The sequence below is a fragment of the Ambystoma mexicanum genome, chromosome 2q (genome assembly GCF_040938575.1).
Source record: "Ambystoma mexicanum isolate Mex_15411 chromosome 2q, UKY_AmexF1_1, whole genome shotgun sequence".
Classification (NCBI taxonomy): domain Eukaryota; kingdom Metazoa; phylum Chordata; class Amphibia; order Caudata; family Ambystomatidae; genus Ambystoma; species Ambystoma mexicanum.
Window position 1 is genome coordinate 638,401,730 of NC_090924.1, and position 13,881 is coordinate 638,415,610.

At 46.0% G+C, this 13,881-nt stretch overlaps 1 protein-coding gene across 11 annotated transcripts in view; it reads right to left on the minus strand.

The window, feature by feature from the left end:
- Positions 1–10,729: 10,729 nt before the first annotated feature.
- CIITA (class II major histocompatibility complex transactivator) overlaps positions 10,730–13,881 on the minus strand; it is an 807,875-nt gene continuing 804,723 nt past the window's right edge. For all 11 annotated transcript variants that reach the window (XM_069647820.1, XM_069647816.1, XM_069647817.1 and 8 more), the window contains one exon: positions 10,730–11,875. The gene's annotated coding sequence lies outside the window, so the exon portion shown is untranslated. The remainder of the gene's footprint in view (positions 11,876–13,881) is intronic.

Sequence of the window (13,881 nt, forward strand, 5' to 3'; positions counted from 1 at the left end):
GTAATGGAAGACTCCGGGCTGAGGGCGGTTTCCGTCGAAAACCTGATTTCAGGTGAGTTTTGGTGTAGGCCCACTACTGTCTTTTCCTGTCTCTTTTTCCTTAGGGGCCGGAGTTCAAGAATGCCGAAAAAATGGAGCCGGTACGAAGCAGAAGCTGAGTCCGACCTGTAAGCTGGTGAGTTTTAAAATAGTTCGTTTGCTACGGTTCTTGCATTCACTATTGTGATGTTTGCTTTTTCCCCATAGGGGCCGGGGTGCTGAAATGCCCAAGGAATGGCATCGACCCGAAGGTAAGAAGAACTAGCTTGGCGGGTAAGTGCTTCTTGGTTATTTTCCCCTTCTCACCCTGCTTTCTTCTCTTCATCTCCCCGTAGGTGCTGGAATGCTGCAGGAGATCCGGATGGGCGTCGCAGAGCCGAAGGCGCCACGTGCAGGTAAGAGAAGTGCGCCGAGATGTATGCGACGCGGTGAGTATTTAAAATGATGTCTTTTTGCAGGAACGTTGGCGCGCTGAATCCGGAATGCAGCTTTAACAGGTAAGGTTTGTTTTCACCTGTTTCTTCTTCCCTTTTCTATCCTTAGGTGTTTCGAGGATGCTGGCAGGCGTGGTCGAGGACTGGAGCAGGAGCAGGCACGGTGAGCGTCCAGCTGCTGTGAGCAGAACAACGCGAAGCGTGGTTTGCTGTCTGGGCGTGGCTTAAATAGCCTTTCAAGTAGTCCCAGGTATGTATCCTTCCACTGAAGGTATGTATCCTGCCACCAGCCACTCCCGTGTGGTTAAGTAGTTCCTTTTTCATCTGGAAGTTGTAGAATGATCTGCCAGGTAAGGAAATTGCAGCATGGTCTGCCAGGTAAGTTTGCACCAAACACTATTCCTTCCATATCTTGTATGAGCCTGGTGCCGATGGTGCCAGGACTGTTATCCCTTATGAGCCTGACGCCAACGGCGCCAGGACTGAGTCCAAAGAGCCCCTATCTGGGGTGGCTGGGACTTCCCTAGTATACATGTTGCCTGCCTCTGAGGGTGCCGGGCCCTGTCTGGCCCCTTGGAGGTAGGCATCATGACAGTACCTCCCCCCAAGGCCCCTCCCAAGGAGGTACTGTCCGGAGGCTTTGGTTTGTGTGGAAACTTACGATGAAATTTTTGTATTAGACGAGGTGCATGTATATGATCGCTTGGTTCCCAAGATCTCTCCTGAGGTCCATATCCTTTCCAATCAATTAGGTAAAAAACCTTTGACTTGGACATCTTAGAATCTAATATGTCTTTAACTTCGAATTCCAGTTCCCCATCTACTGGGATTGGTTCTGGTGGCTTGAGTAGCCTGGTTCCGGGTTGTACAGGTTTCAACAGTGATACGTGGAAAACCGGATGGATTTGCATGTTGGGGGGCAGATCGAGTTTGAAGGCTACCGGGTTGATTACAGCCTTGATTGGATAAGGCCCTATATATCTTGGGTTAAAAGTTTGCGGGCCTTTAAGTGGTAGATGTCTAGTCGCCAGCCATACTTGATCTCCAACTTGGTAAGGAGGTACTTCGCTCCGATGTAAGTCAGCATTTTCCTTATATTTGTCCTTGGCCTGCTGTAAATGAGTCTTGGCTTCTTTGAAGGCTCGGGTTATGGTGGCATGTAAGTTATCCACGGCGGGCATTTCAAGGCCTTGAGGTGGTTCAAGATCCGAAGTTCTGGGATGGTGGCCAAATAAGGTATAAAAAGGAGTCTGGCCAATTCCTGAATGCACAGAATTGTTGTACGCGTATTCAGCAATCCATAAAATGTCTTTCCAATTATATTCTGATTGATGCAACATGCACCGTAAGTACTGTTCCAATGTCTGGTTTGTTCTCTCGGTTTGGCCGTCGGTCTGAGGATGGTGGCTGGTAGATAAACGCACCTCAACTTGTGCCATTTGGCAACATCTCTTCCAGAACCGAGAAATAAACTGGCTTCCCCGATCGGAGATTAATATGGATGGAAAACCAAGTAGACGAACGACGTTCTCAAGAAATTCCTTGGCTAGGGTGGAGGCTGAAGGCAGCCCTTTCAAGGGAATAAAATGGTCCATCTTGGAGAAGAGGTCTACAATTACCAGTATAGTATTAAATCCATGACAAGGAGGTAGGTCAGTTATAAAATCCAGCGATAAAGTGTGCCAAGGTGCCGGTGGGATGTCCAGAGGTCGTAACGGACCGGCTGGTTTTTGCTTTTGACTTTTATTTTGGGCGCACACTGCGCATGTCATCACGAAAGATTTTATATCCTTTCGCCAGGAGGGCCACCAGAAATGCCTTTTAATTTTTTCTTCAGTCTTAGCGATGCCCGGGTGTCCTTCCATTAGTGTCTCATGATGATGGGCAATAACAAGATCTTGCAAATCCTTTTGAGGCAAGAACAGTCGCCCCTGGAAATAAGGTAAATCGTTATTAATTGAAAATCTGGGATCTTTCAGGCTCCATTCTTGCAAGGCTGCAGCGTCGAAAAGCAATTTAACTCTAGTTTGAATATCCTCTAGAGTTTGTGAGGAGATCACCCCCAAAATTCTCTGTTCGGGAATAATCGGAACTGGATCTAGAGTTGGGGTAGAATCGCCCATTCCTATTTGAGATAGTGCGTCCGCCTTGCCATTCTTGCAGCCGGGGCGATAGGTGATCACAAAGTCAAATTCTGCAAAGAACAGGGCCCAACGGAGTTGGCGTGAGGATTGAGCTTTGGCCGATTTTAAGTATTGCAAATTCCTGTGGTCTGTAATTACGGTAACAGTATGTCTTGCGCCGAGAAGGTAATGACGCCAAGCCTTGAAAGCTGACTTGATAGCTAATAGTTCTTTATCTGTGATTGTGTAGTTAACTTCTGGAGCTGAGAATTTTCTGGACCAAAAGGCCACAGGATGCAGTTGGTTCGAGACTGGGTCCCTCTGTGATAGAACCGCTCCCATGGCTAAACTAGATGAGTCAGTTTCCACAACGTAAGGGAGATCTGGATGGGGATGTTTTAACACAGGTGCGGAGGTGAATTTAGTTTTTAGTTCCTGAAATGCTTGTTCTGCTTCCGTAGTCCATTCGAAGCTTTTGTTTTTCCGTAAGAGGGCTGTGATGGGTTGAACCACTCGAGAAAACTCTGGGATAAACCTTCAATAGAAATTGGCAAAATCAAGCATGCTCTGAACCCCTTTCACAGAACTAGGGGATGGCCATTTGAGGATCGCGTCCACTTTCCGTGAGTCCATTCGAACTCCCTTTGGCGTTAGGACGAAACCAGGAAACTCAACCTCCGTGACGTGAAAAATGCACTTTTCGAGCTTTGCAAATAGTTTGTGCTGGCGTAGTTTCTCCAGGACGGCCTTAACATGTTTTCGGTGATCAGATTCCGAGGAAGAGTACACTAGGATGTCGTCAATATATATGATGACACAAACATCTATGAGTTCTCGAAAGATGTCATTCATAAAATACTGGAAGGCAGCAGGTGCGTTGCACAACCCGAAGGGCATCACTTGGTATTCAAAGAGTCCGTATTTGGTGCGGAAGGCCGTTTTCCATTCATCGCCTTCTCTGACGCGCACCAGATGGTAAGCCCCTCTTAAATCCAGCTTGGTAAAGATGCAGGCATCTTTCACCTCGTCGAGGAGTTCAGGGATCAGAGGCAGGGGGTAACGATTCTCAACCATTATCTGATTTAAGGTGCAAGAGTCAATACATGTTCTAAGGTCGCCTTCCTTTTTCGGCACGAAGAACAAAGCTGAAGAAGCCAGTGACTTTGACGGGCGAATAAACCCATTGGCAAGATACTGATCCAAATACTGGCGTAAATGAAGATTCTCTGGTTCGGTAAGGGCATAAATCCTACTACAAGGCGGTTGAGCATTGGGTACCAGATCAATTTGACAATCGTATGGCCGGTGAGGTGGTAAGGTGTTGGGCTGTTCTTTTTGAAAAACGTCCTGAAAGTCCTGATACTCAAGTGGTAGTTGTGCTGACACAGATGTTACTGAGGCTAGACCCACTTGTGGATTTCCGGAATAACAAGTTTGTCTGCAGTTAGAAAAGGTGATACTCTGCTCGCCAGTCAATTCGAGGATTATGTGCTTCTAACCAAGGGATCCCCAAGATTACCTGAAATTGTGGAGCCTTGATTACATCGAACACAATGGTTTCCCTATGACCATCTTGGCCAACCAGTGTCATTTCTGTGGTAGAATGTGTTACCGGCCCAGAGGCAATTTCGGTCCCATCAACCGTGGTAATGACATCTTTGGTGATTTTTGGTCGGAGAGGGAGACCAATCCTGGAAGCCAATTCAAGATCAACATAGTTCCCAATAGCCCCACTGTCGAGATAGGCCTTTATGCCATGTAATCATTGAGGCTGCTTTGGATCCACGAGGGTCATTGGCATGATGAAATGCGAGGTCAGAGAGTTTGTCTTCACGCTCGGCAAGCGGACCTCTACGCTTGTCGGGCTTGATCGTTTCCCGAATCAGATTTTGGAAGGTTTTGGTCTGTGGCTCCAACCACCTTCTTGGGTGGTTTTACCGGGCAATTTCGTAGAAAGTGTCCAGACTCTCCGCAATAGAGACATAACTGGTTTTGCCGTCTTCTTTCTCGTTCTTTCTGCGTTAGGGGTCCTTTTACTCCCCCAATTTGCATTGGCTCCGAAGTGTCGGTACTCTTGGGGTTTGCGTGGGTTTTTACCCAAGCCCGAGTTTCAAATCTAGTCCGATCAGTCTTTCTATTCTGGAGTCTATGATCAAGTTGGATCACTAAATCAATGTATTTCTCACAGAGTTGGGGTGGATTCACAATTTGAGCCAGAACGTCTTTTAGTTCTCCACGAAGTCCTGGATGAAACAAGGTGATTCTTTTATTCTCAGGCCACCCAGTTTCCATGATCAGTCTGTTAAATGTGGCGATATAAGATAGGAGGTCTTGGTTCCCTTGACGCAAAGACAGAAGTTCGTTATCCAAGGCCTCACCCTGGGCGTGCCGGGCAAATAATCTCTCCATACTAGCCTGGAAGCGTTGAAAGTCACGAAGGATAGGATCGTCTTGATTTAGCAACGGAATAGACCAATCGGCTGCACAGCCGCTGAGATACGATAAAACAAAAGCCACCCTAGTTTGGTCATTAGGGAAGGCCCCAGGTCTACATAAAAAGTGTAAACGACATTGGTTCATGAAAACAGCGTATTTCTTGGGGTCCCCCGCAAAACGTTCAGGTGGGGCCAAAGGCATGTTTTCCGGCAGGTTAATTTGCACCAGGTTAGTGGAAGCCATAGGAGTGGACTCTCTCCCGGAAGCAGGTAATGGGGTTTGTCCAGCCTGATTCTGCAAAAGCTGTTTAGCCAGGTCATCGGTTCGTTCTTTGGACAAGATCAGTTCTCTTCGAAGAACGTTGGTTTCTTGGCGGGCGGCGTGAACTTCCGCCCATAATTCCCCCAATAGTTGGGCCAGTTGGTCTGTTTCGGAAGTCTCCATGGCGCCTGGGTGGGTAATTGTGGTTAGGCTTCGCGTTCTGTAACGCTCACCTGGTTCCCACGGAGGCGCGGGCGTGGTCTGGACGGCAGTGGCCTCTTCGAAGGAGATGTTCAGCACCCTGAAGATGGAGTGGGCTGGGTTCCCAAATCCGGCTTGTCTGGCTCGGATGAATACCCTTCTGTGAGCGAAAAGGAAGGGTTAATACTCTGCGGGTTTTGTGTTGATCTCCCGTTCCCCTTCTCACCCTCCTTGCAACCCTACTGTAATTCCCTGTGGAGACTCACCTTAGGGATTGAAAAGGCGAGCTCTCCATCCTGCTTCTGATGCAGGGGCGCGTTGGGATCCAGTTATGTCACTGGATAGTAAGTTCGAGTTCGCTTGTCTGTTCCGGTAAGTACCGTAAATGTTTATGGCAAGCTTGAGTCTAAACTGTTCCTCTTCTCTTTTGCAGGTAATGGAAGACTCCGGGCTGAGGGCGGTTTCTGTCGAAAACCTGATTTCAGGTGAGTTTTGGTGTAGGCCCACTACTGTCTTTTCCTGTCTCTTTTTCCTTAGGGGCCGGAGTTCGAGAATGCCGAAGAAATGGAGCCGGTACGAAGCAGAAGCTGAGTCCGACCTGTAAACTGGTGAGTTTTAAAATAGTTTGTTTGCTATGGTTCTTGCATTCACTAATGTGATGTTTGCTTTTTCCCCATAGGGGCCGGGGTGCTGAAATGCCCAAGGAATGGCATCGACCCGAAGGTAAGAAGAATTAGCTTGGCGGGTAAGTGCTTCTTGGTTATTTTCCCCTTCTCACCTTGCTTTCTTCTCTTCGTCTCCCCGTAGGTGCTGGAATGCTGCAGGAGATCCGGATGGGCGTCGCAGAGCCGAAGGCGCCACGTGCAGGTAAGAGAAGTGCACCGAGATGTATGCGACGCGGTGAGTATTTAAAATGATGTCTTTTTGCAGGAACGTTGGCGCGCTGAATCCGGAATGCAGCTTTAACAGGTAAGGTTTGTTTTCACCTGTTTCTTCTTCCCTTTTCTATCCTTAGGTGTTTCCAGGATGCTGGCAGGCGTGGTCGAGGACTGGAGCAGGAGCAGGCACGGTGAGCGTCCAGCTGCTAGGAGCAGAACAACGCGAAGCGTGGTTTGCTGTCTGGGCGTGGCTTAAATAGCCTTTCAAGTAGTCCCAGGTATGTATCCTTCCACTGAAGGTATGTATCCTGCCACCAGCCACTCCCGTGTGGTTAAGTAGTTCCTTTTTCATCTGGAAGTTGTAGAATGATCTGCCAGGTAAGGAAATTGCAGCATGGTTTGCACCAAACACTATTCCTTCCATATCTTGTATGAGCCTGGCACCGATGGTGCCAGGACTGTTATCCCTTATGAGCCTGACGCCAACGGCGCCAGGACTGAGTCCAAAGAGCCCCTATCTGGGGTGGCTGGGACTTCCCTAGTATACATGTTGCCTGCCTCTGAGGGTGCCGGGCCCTGTCTGGCCCCTTGGAGGTAGGCATCATGACACAAGCTGGGTCCGGGCTGTCTCGCCACATGCCCTTTCCCCTCCCATGGGCAGTGCCTGTGCATGTGGTTGGGGATGTGGGGGCACTACCATGTCCACCGGTACGTCCCGCCGTGTTGCAACATTGTGCAGGACACATGCTGCCACAATGATCCTGCACACTACTGGGGGTGCATATAGTAGCTGGCCACCAGAGCGGTCAAGGGAGCGGAAGCGTGACTTGAGCACTCCGAATGTGTGCTCCACTATGGCCCTGGTTGCAATATGGGCAGCGTTGTATCTTACCTGGGGTGGTGTGGTGGGGTTCCGGATTGGCGTCATCATGTGGTTGCTCAGAGGGTAGGCACTGTCCCCTGGGGAGGTGATAATGGTTGTGATTAGTTGGGTTTGTTTATTTGTCTGTGTGTGACATGCATGCATGTGCACAGGCATTTGTACACACCTAGGAGCCATGTGTCGCCATGCTTCCCAGCTTCCAGGGCCCGGCTCAAGCGGACATTCTGTATATGAAATTGTCATGGGTTGAGCCAGGGTAGTTTGCATAGAAAGAGGTGATGATTCCCTTTGCATCGCACACAACCTGCATGTTAGTGCTTGCGGTTTCGATAGATGTGCTCAGTGGCCCTAGGTGGATGTAGGGCCACTTGGGTGCAATCTATGGCACCGAGCACTTGGGGAAGTGTGCCACCCTGTAGAAGTCCTGGACCACGGCCTAGCTTTCTGTGGGTGTTCTGGGCATGTATATTTGCCTGCGGACTGAGGGGCGCGCAGTCATGATTGCCAACACCTGGTGTAGGAAGTGTGACTGCGTGGCCTGTGAGACCCCCCACTATGGCAGTTGTCTGCTGAAATGACCCAGTGGCCAAAAAATGCAGGACATTGAGCACCTTCTCCAAGGGGCTCAATGCTTGGGAGCACAGGGTGGGTGATGTAAGGTCATCTTCCCACTCCCTGACCAGGTCTAGGATGATACAAGGTGGAAACCTATACCTGCCATAGACCTGGTCGTCAGGCATCCCAAAAAGGCTGGTCTGGGGCAAAAAAATGCAGGACCTGGCTATTCTCCTCCTCCTGCGGTGTCCCACGATCAGTGCTGCGACAAATGGGGCATTCATCGTAGCTGTATATACGTGTTTGTTGTTGCGCGCACTTTTATACTGCGCACGGGGACGGACGTGTGGCGGACATGTTCCCATATTCGATTCCATGAATACGTGTTGTTTGCGTGCGTGTGGGCATTCCGTGTATTTCTCTGCAGTACTTCCCCAGTTATGCCTTCTTTTTCACGCGTTTTTCCCCAATCCGCGTGTTACGCCCCATGTCCCGGCCCATTTTTGGTGTGTGCGTCGACATTGTGCGCTTTCGCTGTGAGCGTCGCGGACAGCGTTCGGGATGTTGCTGTGACGTGTGTGCTCGTTCGCGCTGCGCTAGGATTTGGCACACATCCCGCAGTAAACACGTGCAGGCCCTTCCATGAATCACACGTGTGCGCGTGCGCTTGCTTTTTCACACTTGCGCCGGCTTGCGCCAAGATTTTCGGCGCACATTTGTTCCATGAATCGGCCCCTCAATGTTTCGTGCCTATGGTAATCTATGGATTAGAATCTTTGATGAATATGAATCTTGGTTGGCTTCAGATATTAAAGGGAAAATTCTGGAGGCGACTTTTGGGACTCCCGCAATGTATTGCCATGGCCATTTTAAGATTAGAGCTGGGCATTTTTTCTCTTAAGGCAATGGTACTTCGGAAAAGCGCGGAGTTGTACATCAAAATCTTGAACAATCCTACTAACCTTCTATTAGTGGCCGTAAAGGAAGATATGGGAGGTAGTAACCAGTCTTAATTTGAGAAAGACATGAAAGCACTGTGTGAGCTGATCTGCTGGACCCCTCAGTGGGGACAAAACAAAGAATGTATGTTTTTCCATCTATATAAGCGTCTATATTTGTGGGATTGGCAGAACAATTACGCACATTTAGCAACTTTAGAAAACTATACGTTTGTGACATTTGTACTGTTTACATTCAAAAAGGCTCAAATGTACTTAAATCTGTGCCCCTGTCCTGCTCTTAGGCGGTTTATATTATTGATGGGTATTAATCATCTACCCACGCTGGAGAACATCAGCCTGGAGCAATCTTTGGCTGAATCAGAAAGATTCTGTAGAATTTGTGGGAATCGCTCTGAGCCGGAAACGGCGAGACATATATAACTCTATGCCCGATGTTGAGTACTAATCACAGTAAAAATCTTGGTGAATTTGTACATTGTCTTGAACATACAAGAGACATTGAGTTCTGGCATCAACGTGTTAACACCTTTAACCCTAGATTGCATTTAGCCCTTTTCAGAACTTGGTCTGAAGCTGAAAAGGTAATCACCACTAAAGGGCCATTTAGGTTACCCCCTACACTGCCCGAGAGTGCCAAAATCGGAGATCCCTTAAATAAATAGCTGAGTATCCGGTAATTAGGCCGGGAGAGAAAGTGTATTATGGATTTGATTGGATCTGCCTCTAATGATGTATTAGGTCTTGATAATGTTATTTTGCAGGTTGCTATTGACTCTGGGATATGGATTCCTGATCCTTGATATGAAGAATTGAAGTTGAAGTTGGATTTCTTCTTATGATTAACCTATATGTGTTTTCTTTTTACTTTATTGTTGAGTATATATTATATGTATTTTCTTTTTATGTTAAGTTTGATTGATATGATTGTTAGATTGAATGTGTAAAGTTTTATTTGTTTTTAAAACTGTATCACATAATATAAATAAACTGAATGAAATGACATTGCTGTTGTAGTGGAATGCAGAGCGTGTACAACTGGTTAAGACTTTTTATTACATCAGGAGAGGATTTATAGCTGCATTTAATACACTAATCTTCAGAAGACTGCTTAAACGAGCAATGATAGCCCCATAAAAGAGCATAATTAGCTGTGAAAGGAGACACGTGTGGGTGTGGGCCGGGGGCATCAAAATCGGCAGCAAAGGGGCTGAAAACAAGACATTGGTGCTCATTACGGGTATTGTGGTGGCAGATGTAGCTCGATTAGAAGTAGCAGCAACAGTAAATGTAATGAGCCTCATTGACTTTAGCAATCATATGGGTGTGCGCACAGCCAAACAACACGCACAGGCTCTGTGCCCCTCCTTGCATGCCATTCCCCTCCTCGCTTCTCTTACTATGCCAGTAATTTTAGCTTATAGGTGAAGCTAGAGCACCATTTAATAGCCAAAACTAAAAAGGACTATAGGTCTCTATGGGAATTTTGTCATTGAAGGCCTGTCAACAAAACAAGTAAACAGGAATTTATCACAGAGCAGGCTACCAGGATGTGGTTGTGTGCGATAATGCAATGCAAAATTATACAAACGTGAGATAGATGGAAGAAGGTTGTTTGGTCCTGAGCTTGCTTGGGAGTGCATGCTAATACCACCATGAAGATAAATGCTTCACAGAGCATTTGGCAAACATCACTGGGTAACTGAAGAAGGACGACGAAGAAGGACGATAGCCATTGATGGATGAGGGCACCTTAGCCTTTGGCCTACTGAAATCGAGTTCAGTCCTTTCCACCTATTTGTCCGTGATCCATGGGTTCTCTGACAGCAGCATAAAGGGATCCCCTGGCTATTCTATGTTCCATTGACTTAAATAACCTACATTAGGATAAGCCTGTTATCTATACATAGCCTTAGTCTAGAAAATACATGCCTGCCACAAATGCAACCCAGACAATGCCTCCAACTTTCACAGTCTTTATTATATAAAACATGAAATCACCAAAATGCGGTACCAGTCTTATAAAATGCCCGTATCAACCCAATATTTTACACAACAAAAAATATGTTTACATGGTCACAACATCAGCATTACAGTCGAGATTTTAAATATTAATAAGCACACACAATTTTCAGGTTTTTCACCATAAAGTTTCGCACCACATGATCAACATGAGGGAACCGATATCCAAAGAGAAGACAACCTAGTCCAACGTGCAGCTGTTTCCTGAAAGCCTCTGCAACTCCTTGTGGAAAATGGCATCCTTATCTTTGATGGCAGTCTTCCAAATGGAGAGAAATTTACATAATTTGAAGTAATGATTTACATTGTCTTTTAATACTGGTGTGCAGGCCAACTCAATTTGGAATCATATAAAAATGAACTTGCAGTCCGAAGGGTATCTATGTGCTTCCACCCAAGTTTGGCTCCCAGAATTCCATACCTGTCAAATCACGCCCACCAAATCCCGCACTCCAGACCCCTTTTCCTGCAGTCCATGCTGAAGATTTAGAATTAGCCAACCAACCAGAGGCGTAGGCAGGGTAGGGCCTGAGGGCCAAGGCCCACCCAAAATCTGCAAATCCCACTAAGCAGCGCTGTGTGGGCATTTACGGGTATTTCCGTCAGTGCAGTGGGCCCAACTACATTAGCTTCAGGCCCCATTTGCTAGACAATCCTGGCTACGCCTCTGCAACCAACAAAACTTGTCTTAATAGTTGCTTTTTCCTGTGAGTTCTTCATGGAGGCCAGAGACAATCTCATGCAGTGCAAATATGTTAAAATAATAATTTCAGTAGCAATTTATTATCAAAGGATTCAGTCAGTGCAAAAGAAAGATATTTACAACCCATAGTGCAAGTTCTTTTTAGTAGTGCAAAGAGCAGTGTATTCCTCACTGCCATTTTTGGTTCAAAAGTTCTGAGAAGTGCAGTTTGCTAGTCGCTGAAAATGCAGTTCAATCGTCTCTTTGGAACACACCCAGTTGTTCTTAGTGGCGTTAAAGATTCACATCAGAAGACTTGTTCGGCCATCAGATGAGGAGCAGCAGTCAATGAATGGAAGCATTTGAGATGCCATCTTTCTTTCTCTGATCATATCGGAGAAACTGTGAGAAGAGGGACAAATATTATCCTCATTTTAAATAATGGGAATTGTCTTTAAATGCACTGATTAGCATCAGAAATGTAGCTTTAACATCAAGTATGGTCCATCATAAACACACTTGTACAACACAGTCCCACCAATGCATGTTTGCACTCTAGGCACATAAGGTTCCCCTGTGGATACAGATACCTCAAATGCTCTCAAAACAATCCACTTGGAAACACACCCACATGTAAAACGCGATTTGTATGCACAAACACAACTGCAAGGCTGTCTTGCATTTACTCTGCAACCCCAGTAAACAAACCCATATCCTCCGAATATGGTGATGCTAAGTGTAATGCTACCTAAATCAATTCAACTTTAACATTTCAGACAGGAGTACCATCAATCAGAAAATTGCTAAAAATCACAGAGGCACTTTAGAAAAATAGAAACACTATTTTTACCTAATGGAACTTTGTAATCAGCATTTACACATGGAATAAATTACATTCATTCTTCAAGGGAACAGCATAATACAATGAATCGTTCAAAATACAACATACATGTTCCAAAACATACAAAAAAGTAAATCAAACACAACTACACAAAAAGGTACAAACCTAAACACTGTCAAAGTTAGAAAACTAAATTCACATGCAAGCTAATAATAAAAATTCCACTAATAATTCATATTACAGAGTCAGATTTATGATATTATTCTGACTTCCTCTCTAAAACCTCCGTAATGCAGGAGACCAGATGTTTCATTCAATTCAACAAGCTGGCACCATTTTCCAGCTGCTGACATCTTATGCACTCTCATTTTAAATACAGCGGAGCGAAAAATGGATATGGAAATGCGAGGCGTAAATCATGTCTGCCTCCATTTCCTGCTCTGCCCCATTTTCATGCTGAGAAAAGGCAGAGGAGGGGCATGGACTGGAGATAAGATCCCTGCCATGTTCACCTCTGCCTTTGTGAGCATTTTGTTTTCAGAACGGATTCCTGTGGATTCACCTCGGTTTTGAAACTGGTAAAAACTAGGTGGATTTTTTAGGAATCCATTAGTAAATGCTACCTGCAAAGCGTATTTACAGGCGACATTTACTTTTTTGCAAGACAGCATGAATATAAAAAGAGTAAAAGCAAGTTTAACTTGCCAATGTTTGTTTCTCTCTTCCTCCTACTAGTTCCGATCTGTAGGTCATATTTTTTTACATTGACACACCTTCAAGAGAGACGGATGATCATTCAATTTACATGTTCAGAAGTATTTCATGTCCTGTTTCTCATATTTCCTATCATACTCATGAAATGATGTAACTTGATATCCAATATATGTGGATCGCTAGCCTGAATGCTTTTGCCATATTGGAAAGAGTGGCCATCTTCGTTAGTTTTCAGGCCAATTGCTTCTCGTACAAGACTGGTTTATTGATGCACAACACCTGTTGTCTCCTTATGTTTAGTATGTTTAATAGTGAGTCTGTGGTGCGAGTCCAGTCGAATCCCAGTTACCAGAGAGGAAAGTTGTACCCGTGTTTTCCCTCCGCATTCAGAAAGCTAGACTGTGCCTTTAATTTGGAAGGACTGCCTATAAGAACTCTTTTCTGGCGCGTGAGTCCATGGTGCGAGTCCAGTCGATTCCAGGAGGAGTCATGGAGGCTGGTGAGACTGGTGACTCGCATGATCACTCTGCGTGGCCCAACACCAGAGCAAAGCTGCGTCCCTTGACTACGCGAGAATCCCAGCTCCCTGCTTCAGTGTCGTCATTAAAGCATAGAGGTAAGCCAGGTTTGCGGTGGCGATTTGCAAGTGATAAGGCAGCTGAAATGAAACCCAGTCGAAGGCGCATTCGAGTTGTAAATGAAAATTTAATAACTGATGTCGACGCCAATATTGTTAACAACACGGCAAATCCTAATTATCAATCAAAGGAGATTAGTTGGGAGTTCTTTAGAGCAGAAGAAATGGTCAAGAGAGACAATGTATTTCTGAATGTAACCGACACCGAACTAACCA